The sequence below is a fragment of the Heterocephalus glaber genome, unplaced genomic scaffold (assembly GCF_053883595.1).
Source record: "Heterocephalus glaber isolate CG9 unplaced genomic scaffold, H.glaber_assembly_v1.0 deba00001072, whole genome shotgun sequence".
NCBI classification, from domain to species: Eukaryota; Metazoa; Chordata; class Mammalia; order Rodentia; family Bathyergidae; genus Heterocephalus; species Heterocephalus glaber.
Window position 1 is genome coordinate 4596268 of NW_028258189.1, and position 18204 is coordinate 4614471.

At 37.8% G+C, this 18204-nt stretch overlaps 1 long non-coding RNA gene across 1 annotated transcript; it reads right to left on the bottom strand.

Moving 5' to 3' along the window:
• Positions 1–318: 318 nt before the first annotated feature.
• LOC147828452 (uncharacterized) lies at positions 319–1460 on the bottom strand. Its single transcript, XR_015450796.1, has 3 exons — positions 1371–1460; positions 1153–1182; positions 319–531 (listed from the first exon to the last, which is right to left on the bottom strand). It is a non-coding gene; the product is annotated as an uncharacterized LOC147828452 (long non-coding RNA).
• Between the last annotated feature and the right edge of the window lie 16744 nt (positions 1461–18204).

The window sequence follows — 18204 nt, forward strand, 5'->3', positions numbered from 1 at the left end:
CTGGGAGCCTCTCTAATGCTAGGGACTCTCAGTTGAGACAGCCTCTCTGGGGCTTTCAGTGATTGAAATACATGTCCTCTCTGGTAATCATTCATCCTATAAGCCACCACAGTCACACGCTGGGACACTATTTCCTAAAACTCAATTCCATTGTGATATACTTCACAGTTTACTCTCTCTCCATGACACTTCCAGGGATTATACAATTACTCTAAGAAAATTATTTTCTGTTCAATCAAAGGCCCATGTTTTAAAACAGGAAAACTCAAGAAGAAATCTTTGTGCATGACAAATTGAATACTTTTCTTCAAACATATGTATTTTTATGATGTCAGTTTATTTAACCAAGCAAGATACTGAAAAATTAACCAGAGTCTAGATGCAGGTGGAAAGGTCAGCCTGGATACAGGTCCATGGCTTCACAGAAGAGAAGAAAATGCAACTGCAAAGAAAAGGATCTTGCATCTACATACTGGTGATTTGGACGCCTTGGAGAATTTGACATTTCAAACACTTCTCCCATTTCGTCACCTGTGAAAAAATAAAAGAAAAAAAAAGCATTGAAATGTAGCTGAACTGATAACAATGACTTTTTATTGAGTAGAAATGAAAGTAAAACTTATTGATGGGGAACTGAGTGGAGAGAATGTCATAGACAAGGCACTTCTTCGTACTGCAGCTGTGTATGGAATGTGTGGCTTCCATAGGGAACCCTGTCCTAGCAAAGCATTGATCGACGAGCTAACAGTGCCAGGAGTTATGTTGGCAGGTTTCCGGGTATATATCGATATTGACAAGCCATTGATAAATTATGTAAATTTATGTCACCTAAGACTTCTAGATTCACATCTAGAGTTATCAAAGATTTTGGCACTGCATGCTTCATTAATGAAACTGCAATTCACCACGGTTGATTGTATTTCCCAGTGCAGAAATGATAGTATTTGTTCACTGATGTTGTTCACTTTCACCTCATAAGAAAAATTATTTTCCCTAGATCTGTAGACTTCTTTTCCACACTCACAAACACACATTAATAAAAGTTACAACTTCAAGGGGGACTATTTGCCTATTACACATGATAAATATTTTAAGAAAAATGTCCAAAGAGATTAATCTATCAGGTGTCATAAATATCACATTTCTACTCACCCAAGCAGTACCTTTAATTTGGGCAGGTGTCTATGTGAGAAAATGAAGAGAGAAAAGAAAAAAGACAAAATGCATTGAATTCATTAAGAATAGTTTAAAATTGATAATAACAGTTTAAATAGCATACAATATTTGGAGTAGTAATTCTATGGGACAGATTGTACTGGTCATGCATTTTATTCCAGATATATTTTGCAACAGCAAAATTACGACTCTACCTGAATTGAGTATGTTTTTTATGTTTTCCCGGGGAATGCCATTTTCCTCAGTCAGCTGGGCAAACCTATGCTCTTGTTCTGGGGTGTAGACACCCTTCACCTCTCTGCTCAAGTTCATTATTAGATATCTCATTTATATGTAAGCTACTGTGAATTGAATTAGTCTCCTGATCTTTCTCCACTGCTTTTAACTGGTAAGCCAATCAGTAATTAATCATTTGTATAGTGATAGTCTTTCCCACTGCTTCACTGAGTTAGTCTATCAGATATTAGTATATTTTTTTGGTGGGTTATTTAGGCTTTTCTAAATATCATGTGCTCTACCAAAAGACTTTGACTTCTTGCTTTTCCTTTTGTTACTTTTTCCTTTTCTTGCCTAAGGGCTTCTGTTAAAATTTCAAGTATTAGATTGAATAGGAAAGGAACGTTCTTCCTCATTTCTGAGTTTAGCAGAACTCCTTTTAGTTTTTCCCCATTCGGTGTGATCCTGGCTGAGGGTGTATCATAAGTACTTTTTCCTAGGTTGAGCTAAGATCCTTCCATACCTTGTTTCTTCAGGGATTTCATCAAAAAGCAATGATGCCCCCTTTTAAAGGGATTTTTGCTTTTAGCAAACTTATCATGTAATTTGTCTTTTTGACTGTATTTATGCAGTGCATAAAGATTTCTGATTTGGATATATTGGATCATTCTTGCAACCTGGATTGACCCTAACATCACCATGGCCATGACACATTTAATACATTGGTGACTTTTGTTTATACAAATTTTATGGAAGATTTTTGTATCTATATTCATCTAGGTTATATAGTCTCTTTATTGCTGAGTATCTTGAGTGATATAGACATCATAAAAATGAAAGAGATACTTCCAATTCTATTACTCTGAGTATTTTAAGGTGTTTTGGGGTGAGTTGATCTTTAAAGTTCTGGTAAAGTTGAGCAATGAACTTTGGTCTGGGATTTTTAACGTACAGAGATTTTAAATTCAACTTGAATTTCCCTCTTTATTATTCACCCATTTTAGTCTGTCTATGATGTTCTTTCACCACAGGCCTTAAAAACATTGCATTCAGCTTACCAGGAACTGAACCTATTAAAAACATGAGCCCATGATGCACTCTTTCTCCTTTACACATATTTTCTCAGGTACTCTGTTATGATTAGCTAACAGAAACAGGATGGACTTTCCTAGAAAAATTAAGGACGACTTGTATCTCATCCATGAAAAACATACTTTACACATACCCAAGGAAATGATAATTGGCATGTCAAAACACTCCTGTACTTCCACACTCATTTTAGCATTATTCAAAATAGCCGAGAAAGACCAACCACCTACTCTCCATCTACGTGTGTTGATAGAGAGGAAGGACGTTTCTTATAAGCAATCTGTAATCTGCTCTTAAATTTTATTCATTCAGTCACTCTGTTTAAATTGTGGAATTTAACCCAGTTATGTTCATAGCACTGACGGTTGAATTAGTGTTTCCAATATCTCTTATATAACATGTTTTCTAGTTTAAAGTTGTTTCTTTTACCTTTCTTCATGGTCTTCTTTCATTACTCTAACCATATCTTTTTATTTTATGAAAAAGTTTTTAAAATGTCATACTAAAATATTAAGAGAGTAACAATAGAATACTATGTATCATTATCTTCAAAGTAGTTACTCAGAGTACAAGACATAGATAACAAAGATTTTATAACAAATAAATTTAAAGAAAAAAGACAAGAGCACCAAACTCTCAGGTAAAAAGGAAACAAATTAACATATATATTAAATTATTTTTGAAACAATAGAAATTATGTGGAGGAATTGTTTTAACTTCTATTTCCTGATTATCTATCTTCTTTTTTTGTAGTACATTTGTATATATCTTGAGTTTCTATATGATAAATTACATGACATATAAACTTCTGTGTGATTTATTTTTTCTAAAAGTATATTCTCATATTGCATCAATTTACCCAAAAATCCCTCAAGTTTCAGCTTGGGTATGGTAGAGTAGTACTCAACTGTGTATAAATACCTAATTTTCCTCACCCATTCATCTGATTATGGATATACATTGTGTTTCCAAGATCTAGCTAGTATGAACTGGGCTGCTATAAACATGGATATATGTCTATCCTTGTAATATGATGATTTTAAGTCTTGGGAGAAAATACCTTCAAAGAGAGGATACATGGGTAAAATGGAATTTCTGTTTTTAGGGTCCTGATGAATCTCCTCACTGATTTCCATAGTGATTTACTAGTTCACATTCCCACCATCAGTGTAGAAGACCTCCCTTTTCTCTATATCCTCAACATCATTTGTTATTATTAGATTTTTTGATGATAGCCATTCATTCTGGGATAAGTTTATTGGTTGATATACATTACCAGATCTAGAATCTGATTTACTGAGATCGTTTTTGTGTTATGTTTATTGTCACAATTTACTTGTATGTTTGGTGGCAGTAGCTTGAAACTATTCCAACGTTTTCTAATATCACTGCAGAAAGCTTTGTCTCCTCACATCAGTTTGTCACTTTTGCACTGGGTTTCCAAAACCTCTCCCATGTCTTTTTTCCACAAATTCAGAAGTCCTGCCCGATCTCTCACTGCAACCTGAAACTCTGAGTCCTTCATGATGCATTTCACATTTTCACTCTACTCAGGGCATTCTACAATCATTCTTAAAAAATATCATCTCCCGTTCTATCACAGACCCAGTTTCTTTTAATAGCTGGACACTATGTATTCAGTAATTTTCTTCAACGACATGCAGGTTTGCACATTGTATCAATTTATTTAATCAATTAGAATTCAGAAATCTCATGTAGGATGCAGATGCACAAGAAGGGAAAAGTCATGGGTCCTGGCTTCGTGGGAAAGAAGGAAATATAATTGAAAAGAGAAGACCACTGGATCATCATACTCATGATTCAGATAACTCTGAGAGAATGACAACGCAAACCCTCCTGCCTCATCTTCACCTGTGAGGAAGCAAAAGAAAGAAAATTATCAAATTGTAGCTGTGGTTCATCATGTTCATCAGGACAGAAATGAAAAGTGCAATCTCTGCATGGGTAATAAAGAAGAGAGAACATCAAACACAGGTCACTTCGTGGGTCTCTGTATTTGCATTGCATGTGTGGCTTCTACAGGGAGCCGTTTGTTAGGAGAGTCCTAGTTTTCCATGACCCTGTGCCAGCATTACTGCAAGAGCTTACAAGCTCTATATTGATCTCAACAAGTCAGTGACATTTACAGATAAGCTCCTGCTGTAAAGGTCCTCTATACTCTTATCTCGAATTACCAAAAACTTTGGGACTTTAGGATTCTTGATTCACCCTGCAATTCACCAGGCTTCATCTGGACTCATTGAGCTAAAATAACTGAAATTCACAAAATTCACTCACTTTGTCCCCACAATGGAAAAGTCCTGTTCTTTTTTCTGGATTTTTGTTGGTTTTGCTATGTTTACACACGTGCAGAAAGTACAGTCATGGTATAAATAAAGATGGACTACTCACCTATTTCACATGCCAGATATTCTACAGAAAAAGTCCACAGAAATGAAACTATCAGGATTTATCAACATCATGTTTCTACTCACCCAAATATCGTTAATTTGGGCAGGTATCTGTGAAGGAAAATGAAGAGCGAAAACAAAAGAGAAAACCAAGTTTGCGGAGGTATTCAACGCAACTGAGGATTTATGTCAACGATTTAAATAAAGTCCCATTGCTGGAATTAACTCCACAGCAATGATTGCACGGATTACGTTCTCACCCCAGATTCATTTTGGGACCCTGGAAAGCAGTGGGGTGACTGTACTTGAGGGGCTGAGATACCTTGTGTTTTCTGCTGGAATATCCTTTTCTCCAGCCACCTCGACTAATTTCTGCTTTTCTTCCGGTGTCAGAAAATTTCTTCCTTCTGCTTTTCCTGGAAGATAAAGCAGAGCCCATGTGCTTGAGGATGCCACCTGGTTTCTAAAGCACCCCTGGCCCAGGCTGTGCTGGGGTGAACTGGGGAATCCCACCACCCACACCCTCCGCTTCTCCAGCGGAGAAATCTGAAGTGACACTGAGTGGAGTCCAGAGGCTGAACGTCACATCACTTTCCAGTTTTTAAGACTACTGCAGACACAAAAGTTCATTCGTGCTGTGAACCTCAGGACCCCCAAAACTTGTGCAGTTTCCAAACACGTCCAGGGCATGGAGAAGGCTATATGGGACCCCCGTGAGTCTGTGCAAAACGTGGGCTGCCTATTGCACTGTGCCTAAATTCTCTCTCCAATCCCTGGAGTTCTGGATTCTGAATCAAATGAGATGGGAGGATGACCTCAAGTTCTTCAAGAGCAACAGTCACTGTCATTTTATCACCCAGAAGCAGAAAAGCAAATACACCAAATCTCCTTCACTCTTATCAATCATTTATCTGTCTGAAATATTGATCTAGTTCCAGGGCAGGACAAATGCTTGTACCCATCCCATGGAGAATTCTCAGTAATCACAATCATTCAAATTCAGAGAACATTTTGTCTGAGAAGCTGAACCTGATGTGCTGTTTCTTTATAGAAAAGTAATTTTCTCCTGGGTTGAATAATTACGACAATGTAAAAGTTTTAAAGTAGAAAGGAACACAGTGATGGCTACAGCACACAATTGAGTCTGCTGAGTTAAATTTTAGATCTTGCCCGTTTAGGTGGCATAGCCCAATTATACCAGTGTATTTCAGACAGCACTTCGATAGGTCCCCAGAGGGAATGCATATTTTCAATTTCACTGACATCTTCTTGTGAGGTTTGACTTCATCAAAGTGTAAATTGAAATCTCCTGTGTGAACACATTCCTATCCTGAGAGCTTATCTAAATAATGCACAACATGCTTGCCTCTGCCTGGAGAACACACATGGCCCTTCTGTGTGTTTGTTGTGCCATGCACGGGAAATGCTGCCATACTTACCCCCAATGACGAGCATACGTGTTTTCCTTCCTGCAGTGTCCACGTTGATGTTATAAAATGCTATGGTATCACCTTTTGTCCTGAGAAGTTGGAAACATTTTTTCCCTGAGTCTAAGATTGAGAAAAGAATTATGTCAAAACGCAGTAGTTAATACTTTCCCATTTTCTTCGACATGACTCATTCATAACATACTAATATCGATTCTTTCTTCAAATATAACTTATGTTACAAACATTCCTGCAACATCTTAGAACCACCTGTGAGAGCTACTGAAGAACATGATTTCCATCTGTCACGCTTATTTTCATCTTCTCTCAGTGTATTAGTAGGAGGATGTTTCCTCTAGGGAACATCTAGGGTTCTCATGCAGTTAAAGGGCAAAGAACTGCATGGACCAAACTTCATATGGAGACAGTTTTAGGGGATTTAGCAGAGACCTGGGTATAAGCACTCTCCAAACCCTCTCTCACTTGATTCCAACTCTCTACATCAAATGTCCCCATCTGAGGAAACCAAAGATTATATTTGGTAATGTCTTGCAACATCCAAGAAATCAACTGAATGCCAGACTGGTGCAACAGAATTTCCACTCAAGGGATATAACATACTTCAATCCATGGACTCTGTGCCTGTACCCTGGTGGATTCTACCACATGCCCTCACTTTCCTATTTTGTTTATCACTTCCTTTTGTTGTTTTCTTTTTGTGGTTTTCTTTTGCTGGTCATCACCTCTCTGCTGTGGAAGTCCCCATCCCTGATTTAGTATGCTTTTCCACCTGGGTGGACTTCCATCACCAGGTCCCTGTTCAGATGCCAACTGTAGGAACAGCCTACAAGCTTGAACCTGACCAAGGGGTGACAAGGATGAAAAATAAAGAGACAAAAAATCAGGTTAAAATATGGGGGTTTGGGGGCTCACGTCTCCCTTTGACATAGTGGCACAAGTGACTGGCCCACCTTGGCATTATTCACTCAGACAGGGGCACAAGCAATTAGAGTTCCACAGGATTCCTCTGTCTCCCTCCCTCCATGGTACTTGTTTGGATAAACAGACAAGTGGCTTTATTTTTCCCTGCAGCGTTCCAGCTCTCTTGCAGGCCCTCTTTCTTCTTGGTGCTCACCAGGGGGGCCAGTTAGGCCTCAATCTTTCCATCTGGTCTTCAACACCTTGGGTTGGAAATTTTTGGTTAAAAAAAATGGAGATCTCCACATGATTTAATAATTGGACCTCTCAGACTGTGTTCCATGATCTGTCTTTCATTTTGCACCTTATTTATAGTTTTATTTAACAGTTAAGAGAAACCATGTGATAATGAACCCCATGTGTCCGGTTTATTTTATTTAACATTATAGTCTAAACATAGAACCATTTTTCTGCAAATAACTTAAATTCATCCATCTTTATGGCAGAACAGTATGCCATTGTGTGTAAAAACCACATCTTATTTATCCATTCATCTGTTGATGGACATATGTCTGCTTTCATGATTTAGCTTTTATGAGTTGTGCTGGTTAAAATGAGTATGCATGGATCACTGTGGTATAAAAGACATGACAAAATTTTAACTTTCTTTGAAAACTTTCTCCTGTCTGAGAATCATGCGAAAAGATTATTCTGGAATATCAGATGTCATCATAGTAAGAGAAAGAAAGAAAGAGAAAGGGAGAGACAGGGAGAATGAAAGGAAAGAACTAAAGGAGGAGGAAGAAAGGAAGGAAGAAAAGAAGGAAGGCTGGAAAAGAAGGGACAAATTGAGATCAATTGTATAATATGCTTCAAAACCACTAAATGATAAATATACATGTTTTTTATATTTGTGTTCATGTGTGTGCTTTTCACTGTGTCCATTGGTGAAGTTGTGTTTGTGAGTCATTTACTTGATACCAAATAATGGAGATCCGGTTATGAGCAAGGACAGGAGGAAATGAAATTGATGAAGATATTACATGAATATGCATTGTCCTCTAGATTAATGTCATTATTATATAACACATACCTATACTAGGTGAAAAGAAACTACAGAAAGAGAGCAAGAATAGGTAATATAATAGCCAATTTCTCAAAGCAAATTATTCATAATTTGAACCTCAGTTTAAAAATTTGAGTAATTATGCAGAATTCTAGGTCTATGTCTACTCTGAATAATTTTCAAGTACTGACTCTGCAACAGGAATTTACCAAATGCTAAAAATATTGTATTTTATGGAGTAATATTATAAAAGGTTATTCGAATCTATGTCTGGGAATTACCTTTACTTAAACACCAGGAGTGTGCAGTTCAAAAAAAAAAAAACCTATACGGCAATATGTCCAGCAGTTTGAATAAACTCGTCAGTATATTTTTAAAGATTCTACTGTGATATGAATTGATACATGTTGAGTATTTGTTAACTTGTATTGTTGTGCATTGTGTTTGAATGAAGGCTTAAACGATTTTACTATAATGCTGGTTGCGATTGGGTGATAAAAATCCCTGACATTGATAAAATGGACATTCTTGAGGTGGTCTCAGATGGTGAAAACATAGCTTTTTCAGATTCCCTCTCCATCACCACAAAATCTACTTCTCTGTTTCCTATATGACAAAGATATCCCAAAGCATGTTTACATCCATTCTCATTCTTACCTTCACTTTTTAAATTAATTAGAACATGCATTTTAAATATCTCACCTATTAATCTTTACAAACATTGAAATAATCTATCCAATGAGCAACAATTGTATTCATATAAGATGCACAAGAGGCAAACAAATCTGAAAGAATTTTTTAAATTTTATTTTCAAGCATTTATTAGTAAATTTTTGTGGTACCCAATGCTTATATTCCTTGTGTGGTGTTGGTATACGAACGTTACAAATATCTTAATTCCCCTTTTTATCCACTTCCTTCCACTCCATCTCTTTCCCTCCATATCTTGACCCTCTTCCCATTTCAGAAACGTCTCTCTCCCTACTTCCTGTTGTCTTTCATTTTGCTCATTATTATCTTTTGGGTTTCTCACATAGGAGAAATCATGCAGTATTTAAACTTGTGTGTCTGATTTATTTCACTTAACATTATGGCCTGAAGGGCATCCATTTTCTCTAAATGACTCAAGTTTATCCTTCTTCATAGCTATGTAGTATTCCATTGTGTGTACATACCTCATGGATCACTGTAATATGATATCTTTAACTCTTGCAAAGATATACAAATGAGGAATGGCTGGGTTAAATGGAAGTTCCTGTTTTAGATTTTGAACAATCTAGGTACTGATTTCCATAGTTGTACTAATTTCCATTCCCGCTAACAATAAAGAAGTATTGTTTTTCCCACTCAGCCTAGCCATCTTTTGTTATGCTTCATTGTGTGATGCTGGCCGTCCTTTCTAAGGTAAGCTGGAATGTCATTGTTCTTTAATTCATATTCTTCTTATGGCCAGCAATCTTGAGCATTTCTTCATGGATTAATTGGCCATTTGTGCTGCTTCTTTTCAGAAGTGATTTTTCCTTTCACATGTGATTTCTTCATTTGGTATAACATTTGGAAATTTTAATATATTTTAATTATTAGTCCCCTGTCTGAGAGATAGCTGACAAATTACTTTTCCCCAATATGTAGGTTGTCTTTTAATTACATGGATTATTTCTTTTCCCCGCTGAAGTATGTAATTTTATATGATCCCATTTGTTGATTCTTGGTACTCTGTTCTTTAGAACCAGAAAGAACCAAAGCCTGGTTCTAAAGTTCAGAAACTCCTTGCCTATGCTAATGACTTCAAGAGTTTTATCTATTTTAGCTTCCAGCAGGTTTAGTATTTCCTTTTTAACATTTAGTTCTTAGATACATTTGGATTTTCATTTAGTACATGGTGAGACATTTGGGTCTAGACTCAATCTTCTGTATGTGGATCTCCAGTTTGACCAGGTCTCAAGGTGAGAGAAACATACATAATATAACTTCTGAGAATTGTGCTTAAGGTTATTAATAATGATACTCAACATTTGGAAACAAGATGATGTCTTATTTATCCTGACATTGGGACCGTACGAAAGGTTGCAAGTTTTATTAGCTTTTCCAAAGTTGCATTTGTAATTAATGGAAGAATTCCTCAAGAATCTAGACATCTTGGCATGCAGGATTGATGTAGGGCCATGGATTTCCAAACATCCCATTGTGCAAGTCATGCACTTGTGCTATGCAGTGATAAACTGACGTCTTATAGTGTAAATATCATTTTCATTTTTTTCTTCCGTGACTGCATGATTTTGGCATAATCCATTCAACCTTAAAAATAAACAAGACTCTTTATGTAAATAAGGATCAAACATATAACAGATAACGCAAAATTGGAAGAAAGGGTCCAAAGAGGAAGGGGAACTGGGAGGGGTAGGGAAAAGAAAGCAGGGAAAGGAATAAATATGAGAAAAAAAAAATGGAAACAAAGTTTTTGTAAATAGGGAGGGATCGAGGGGGTAAAGGGAGGGCAGGGGAAGAGGGAAAAATAAGAGCCAAGATACAGAGTCCTGAGGAAGATGCCGAATCAGCCTGCTGCAGACAGGCAGGTCTGTGCACACCCTACTGGGGTCCTCAGTTAAGATGAAGATGCTGAATCAGCCCGTGCCCCAGCAACAATCCACTGGACCCCCCACCCACCGCTCCTCTATACAGCCACCTGGTTCCACACTACGAAGACACAGAGGACACTGGACCACCAGACCATGGTACTGAGTCCCACTGCTCCCGGCCCAGAGGTAGAGGCTTCTGAGCTGCAGTCCCACTGCTCCTGGTCCAGAGGAAGGGGCTCCTGGGCCACCATTCCTCCCACCACTCCTGGCCCAGAGGTAGGGGCTTCTGAGCCACCATCCCACTGCTGCTGGACCAGAGGAAGGGGCTTCCCAGCCATCATCCCTCTCGCTGCTCCCAGCCCACAGGAAAGGGCTTTTGGGCCACCATCCTTACCGCTGCTCCCGGCCCCTGTCCCACCTCTCCCAGCTCAGAGGAGGTAATCCGTGCAGGTGCCAGAAGCCCTCCCTCCAGGTGAAATGAGAAAACATGTAAAGAAGTCTCAAAAAAAGACTTCCAGATCACCTATAGCAACCCCAAAGGGAAATGAGATGGAACACTCTGATACTTAACCACCTGGACCCACTGAACTGGCAACAAAAGGGGATCTGGAAAAAATGAAATCAGAAATAATTTCTCAGATAACAGGAGAAATTATGCCCCTAGTGCAAGACATGATTAATAAATCCAGAGAGGAGCTCAGGAACATGATGGAATCCCAACATAGGAAACAGATGGAAACCATAAAACAGATGCAAGTAGATTTCCAGGACATGGAAAACTCCATTGAAAGCTTACACAGCAGAATGAGCCAATGTGAGGACAGAATTTCAGATATAGAAGATAAGATTGCAATTACTGACCAGGAAAAGAAAAATTGCTTCAAAATTATAAAGGAACATGAGAAATCAATCCAGCAGCTGCTAGATGATGAAAAGAAGAATAACATAAGACTGATTGGAGTCAATGAAGAAACAGGAGAGAGTGCAGATCACATAAAAGATCTCTTCACAGAAATAATGGCAGAAAACTTCCCAAGCAGGGGAAAAGAGCTTGATATACAGATAAGTGAGGCATATAGGACTCCAAATAGGCTTGATCAAAAAAAATCTACACATAGGCATATAATTTTAAGATTCCAGAAACTCAACAGAAGAACAAAGTTCTACAAGCAGTTAGAGAAAAGAAACAAATCACATACAAAGGAAAGCCCATCAGAATCACAGTAGACTTCTCAATACAAACCATCAAGGCAAGAAGAGCTTGGAGTGACATATTCTTATCCCTAAAAGAAAACAGCCTCCAATCCAGATTGATGTACCCTGCAAAACTATCTTTCAAAACTGAGGGAGAAATAAGATACTTTCATGACAAAGAGCACCTTAGGAACTTCTGAATACCAAACCAGCACTCCAAAGAATTTTACACAATATCCTAGGAACAATCATTGAGGATCACAACCCCAGGAAGCAAAGCAGAATGAACCCATCTGGCATGACAAGAAATTAAATGGAAAGGGGATGAATCCAACAAAAAGAAAAAGTCATGGCAATGACAAGTCAATACATTTCAGTTATAACCATCAATGTTAATGGTCTCAATTCACCAATCAAAAGAAATAGACTGGCAGAATGGGTCAAGAAGCAAAATCCAACAATATGCTGCATACAAGAAACACACTTCATTCAAAAGGAAACTCATAGACTGAAAGTTAAATGGTGAAAAACAATACTCCATGTGACAGGAACCCGAAAAATATCAGAAGTAGCTATCCTCTTTGCAGATCAAGTAGATTTCAAATCAACACTGATGAAGAGAGATGAAGAAGGACACTACATCCTTGTAAAGGGAAGAATCCAAGAGGAAGATATGGCAATCATAAATATCTATGCACCAAACACTAGTGCACCCAACTATATAAAACAAATACTAACAGACATGAAAAGGCATATATGCACTAATACAATTGTAGTGCGGGACCTCAACACCCCACTGTCACAAATAGATATACCAACTAGACAAAATATAAGTAATGAAATACTAGAACTCAATCGAACTCTTGAACAAATGAACTTAACAGATGTTTATAGAGTGTTCCACCCTACAAAATCAGAATACACATTCTCAGCTGCACATGGGTCATTCTCAAAAATAGGCCACATACTCACACATAGAACATGTTCAAGTAAGTGCAAAGGAATTGAAGTTATCCCCTATATATTAACAGACTATAGTGTGATCAAATTGGAGAGCCATAGCAAAAGAAGCTCAAAAAATTTCATAAACACATGGAAATTGAAAAACACACTTCTGAATAACCAATGGGTCACAGAGGAAATTACAGAAGAAATCAGACAGTTCCTTCAATTAAATGACAATGACAATACAACATATCAGAATCTATGGGACACAATGAAAGCAGTCTTACAAGGGAAATTCATAGCAGTGAATATGCATATTAGGAAAACAGAAGGAGCCCAATCAAACAACCTGATGCTGAACCTCAAGCTTCTAGAGAAAGAAGAGCAGGACAACCCCAAAGCTCATACAAGGGAGGAAATTATAAAGATCAGAGGAGAAATCAATCCAATGGAGACTAAGAGAATGATACAAAAAAATCAATGAAACCAAGAGTTGGTTCTTCGAAAGAATCAACAAAATTGACAAACCCTTAGCCAACCTTGTCAGGATAAGGAAAGAAAAGGCCCAAATCCATGCAATTAGGAATGAAAAGGGTGAAATTACAACAGAGCCAGCAGAAATCCAGATGATCATCAATACCTACTTCCAGAACCTATATGCCAATAGGATGGACAATACAGAAGAAATGGACAGATTCCTAGATACATATGAATTACCAAAGTTGAACGAAGAAGACCTAAAAATTCGGAACAACCCAATATCAGCTAATGAAATTGAAAATGTAATTAAATCTTATCAACTGAGAAAAGCCTGGGCCCTGATGGCTTCACTGCTGAATTCTACAAGACACTTAGAGAGGAACTACTGCCACTATTGTTTAATCTCTTCAATGAAATTGAAAGGGAAGCACTACTCCCAAATTCATTCCTGGAAGCAAACATCACCTTGATCCCCAAAGGAGACAAAGGCCCAACCAAAAAAGAAAACTATAGGCCAATCTAACTAATGAACATAGATGGAAAAATCCTTAATAAGATAATGGCAAACAGAATGCAGTAGATCATCAAGAAGATCATACACCCTGATCAAGTGGGATTCATCCCAGGGATGCAGGGATGGTTCAATATACAAAAATCAATCAATGTAATACACTATATCAGTAGAGCCAAGGCCAAAAACCATATGAGTATCTCCATAGATGCAGAAAAAGCATTTTACAAAATCTAACATGTATTTATGATATAAACCCTACAAAAAATTGGAATAGATGGTCTCTACCTCAAACTGATAGAAGCCATCTATGAAAAACCAAAAGCCAATATCATGCTAAATGGTCAAAAACTGAAAGCCTTCACACTAAAATCAGGAAGAAGACAAGGATGTCCACTATCAAAACTCTTGTTCAATATAGTCCTGGAAACATTAGCCACAGCAATTAGACAAGAGAAAGAAATAAAAGGAATAAAGAGAGGAAATGCAGAAGTCAAATTGTCATTATTTGCAGATGACATGATACTGTATATAGAAGACTCCAAGAACTCCACCAGAAGTCTTCTAGACTTAATAACCAAATTCAGCCAAGTAGCTGGTTACAAGGTCAACACACAAAATTCAATAGCTTTCCTCTACACCAGTGACAGACTGGCCAAGAGAGAAATAGGGGAAATAATTCCTTTCACAATAGCATCCCAAAACTGAAATACCTAGCAATCAACCTAACGAAAGAAATCAAAGACCTCTTCTCTGAAAACTATAGCACTCTGAAAAGAGAGATTGAAGATGATATCAGAAAATGGTCAGACATCCCCTGCTCCTGGGTAGGAGGATTAATATAGTGAAAATGGCCATACTTCCAAAACTGCTGTATAGATTTAATGCAATTCCAATTGAGATCCCAGCAGCATACTTTATGGACCTTGAGAAAACAATCCAAAAATTCATTTGGTACAGGAAGAGACCCAGAATAGCAAAAATAATTCTAGGTAACAGAGACATGGCAGGGGATATCACAATCCTCAACCTGCAACTATACTACAGAGCTACTGTGATAAAAACAGCATGGTACTGGCAAAGAAACAGACCTGAGGACCAGTGAAACAGATTAGAAGATGCAGAAACAATGCCAGACACACTCAGCCATCTCATCTTTGATAAAGGAGCCAAACACCCTCACTGGAGGAAAGATAGCCTCTTTAATAAATGGTTCTGGGCAAATTGGGCTTCACCTTGGCAAAGATTAAAACTACACCTATATCTCTCACCATGCACTAAACTAAAATCAAAATGGATTAAAGATCTAAATATTAAAATAGAAACTCTGAACCAGTTGGAACAGAGGTTAGGTAGAACCCTTGAAGACATCGGTGAAGGAAAAGATTTTATGAAGAAAACCTCAGTTGCCTGTGAACTAGCACAAACAATCAACAAGTGGGATCTGTTCTTATTAAAAAGCTTCTGCACAGCAAGAGAAACCACCAGCAGTGTGAAGAGACAACCCACAATGTGGGAAAAAATCTTCACCTGCTCTTCCTCAGACAAAGGTCCACTATCTCGAATTTATAAAGAACTTAAAAAGATCAGAAATTCCAAATTTAAAGACCCAACCAAAAAATGGGCATCTGAAATGAACAGACATTTCTCAGACAAAGAAGTAAATGTAGCAAATAAATACATGAAAAAATGTTCAACATCACTGGTCAATCGAGAGATGCAAATGAAAACAATGCTGAGATTCCACTTCACTCCAGAAAGAATGGCTGCTATCATGAAATCAACCAATAACAAATGCTGGCTTGGCTGTGGGGAAAGACGAACCCTGCTCCACTGCTGGTGTGAGTGTAGACTAGTGCAACCACTGTGGAAATCAGTATGGAGATACCTCAAAGAACTAGGACTGGAAGTCCCATTTGACCCTGCTATTCCACTGCTGGGGATCTTCCCCAAAGAATTAAAAGAATCATACCACAGTGATATAAGTGCACCCATGTTCATAGCAGCACAGTTTGTCATAGCTAAAACTTGGAAACAGCCCAAATGCCCATCAACTGGAGACTGGATAAAGAATATGTGTTTTTTTTTTTTTTACAAAAGTGGAGTACTACTCAGCCATAAAAATGAGAAATTAGATACATTTATAGCTAAGTGGATGCACATTGAGGCAATACTCTTAAGTGAAATAAATAGGACACACGTGTAAATATCGAATAGTTTCTCTGGTGTGAGGAACTGAAAGTGCAAATATGGACTAAATGTATAATAGGTAATGTGAAATAGGAAGAAAAAGGGCAAAGGGGAAGGAAGTGGGAGGGCTAGGGGAAAGGATAGAAGGGAATGGGATTAATATGAGAAAATGGAAAAATAGGAACTAAATCTTTGTAAATAGGAATGGAGGGGTTGAAGGGAGGGCTGGGCAAAGGTGAAAAATAAGAACCAATAGAAACTATGTAAAGGTGCAAATTTCCAATGATGAATGTCATTATATTGTATACCTAAAATGTACCAATGATTAGAATGAATAATCAAAAATGTAAAATAGGAAGAAAAGGTCCAAAGGGTTAGTGGTAGTGGGAGGGGCAGGAGAAAGGAAAGAAGGGAAAGGAAAAAATGCTGAGAAATGGAAAAGATGGAAATAAAGTCTTTGTAAATAGGGAAGGGTGGAGGGGGTGAAGGGAGGGCTAGGAATGGGGACAAAATAAGAACCAAGATGCATTATATAAAGGTACAATTCCCAATGAGAAATGTAATTGTGTTGTTTACCTACAATGTACCAATAAAATAATTTAATACAAAAAAAATGCAACAGATACATCATGTATAGGTACAAATTTCCAGTGATGAATGTCATCGTATCGTATACCTAACATGTCCCAATAAAATTAATGAATAAAAAATAAGATTCCTTACACCTCATCTCTCCTTTCACACAGGTGTATTTAGTTTGAGGAACTTAGACACTCACAATGCGTGGAGGGGCTCAAATAAGTCAGGCTTTCATTCTTGGGGTCATTTTTCCTCTCCTTTGCCTGGTAGCTTCAGGATTCCTCATCAGCGTTGCTCAACTATGAAGATTATCAACTGTGGGCTCTTTAATTTCTCGGTGTGGGTCTAAGCTTCCTGTGCTCTTTGGTATTCAGACTGTGTCACCTGCCTGTACCCACCATGTGCCCTTGTGTCAGTCCCTCTTGGATGGAGCAGAGCTCTCCAGGTGCACTCGGTGGGTATGGAAGGGCACAGATCCACCTCACAAAGAGGATTCTGCTCCATTGCTTTCATAGAAACAATTTCACTGTTCCCCTTCCAGTGTCCTAAAAAGCAGTCTCTTTTCTTCTGTGTATTCTTCTGTTCCTGCTAACCAGAAATCTTCCCTCTCCGAGTGCTTCTCAGCTTGTGCTCCTTCAGCTGGCAATTATTGAGCAAGAATGTTCTAATGAATATAGATGCCAATTGTAATGGAGAGATAGACATACAGACCTGCACATAAACCTACATATTAATATTCACACACAATATTCTCCTGCAAATATTATAAATCCATTCTTGAAACCTCAATCATCTTATAAATCGCATGCAACATTATTCTTGCATATATTAATACTATAATTTTGGAACATGATGAGTTTTTTTTACTTCTTGTATGTTCTACCAGCCTCTTGCCAGATGAAAACTTTAAAACTTCAGCATGTAGTTGAATATTAAACCCCTGACCTGCCGTCTGGTTTTGTTAACTCTCATTTTTGTTAGTCCACAATTGCAGTACACATTGATTGCATTCACTGTGTCCATTTTAGTATACGTACAAAATGCATCTTAGTTATTTCCATGCCCCTTTCTCATTCTGTCTCTCCCCCTTCTTCCTTCTCTTGCTGTCTTTTTAAAAATGGTAATTCCCACCATTTTCATAACCAGTTGTTCCCTTGTTAATAGTTCTCTAATTGATTGCCCTGAAATACATTCTCTACCACATGGCTTCCAAGGACTGATAATTACACATGAAGTGATTGATGCCATTATTTCATTTCTATACCTAAACACAAGCTGATTTCTCACAAGATAACCATACAATTAATGTTTTGGACCTATAAAATCTTCCGGCACACCCTCTTAGATTCACTGTGGGGCAATCATCTTCATAATCACTGGATAGGATTCCACTGAAAGTCCCACATTGATTGCCATCAAAATG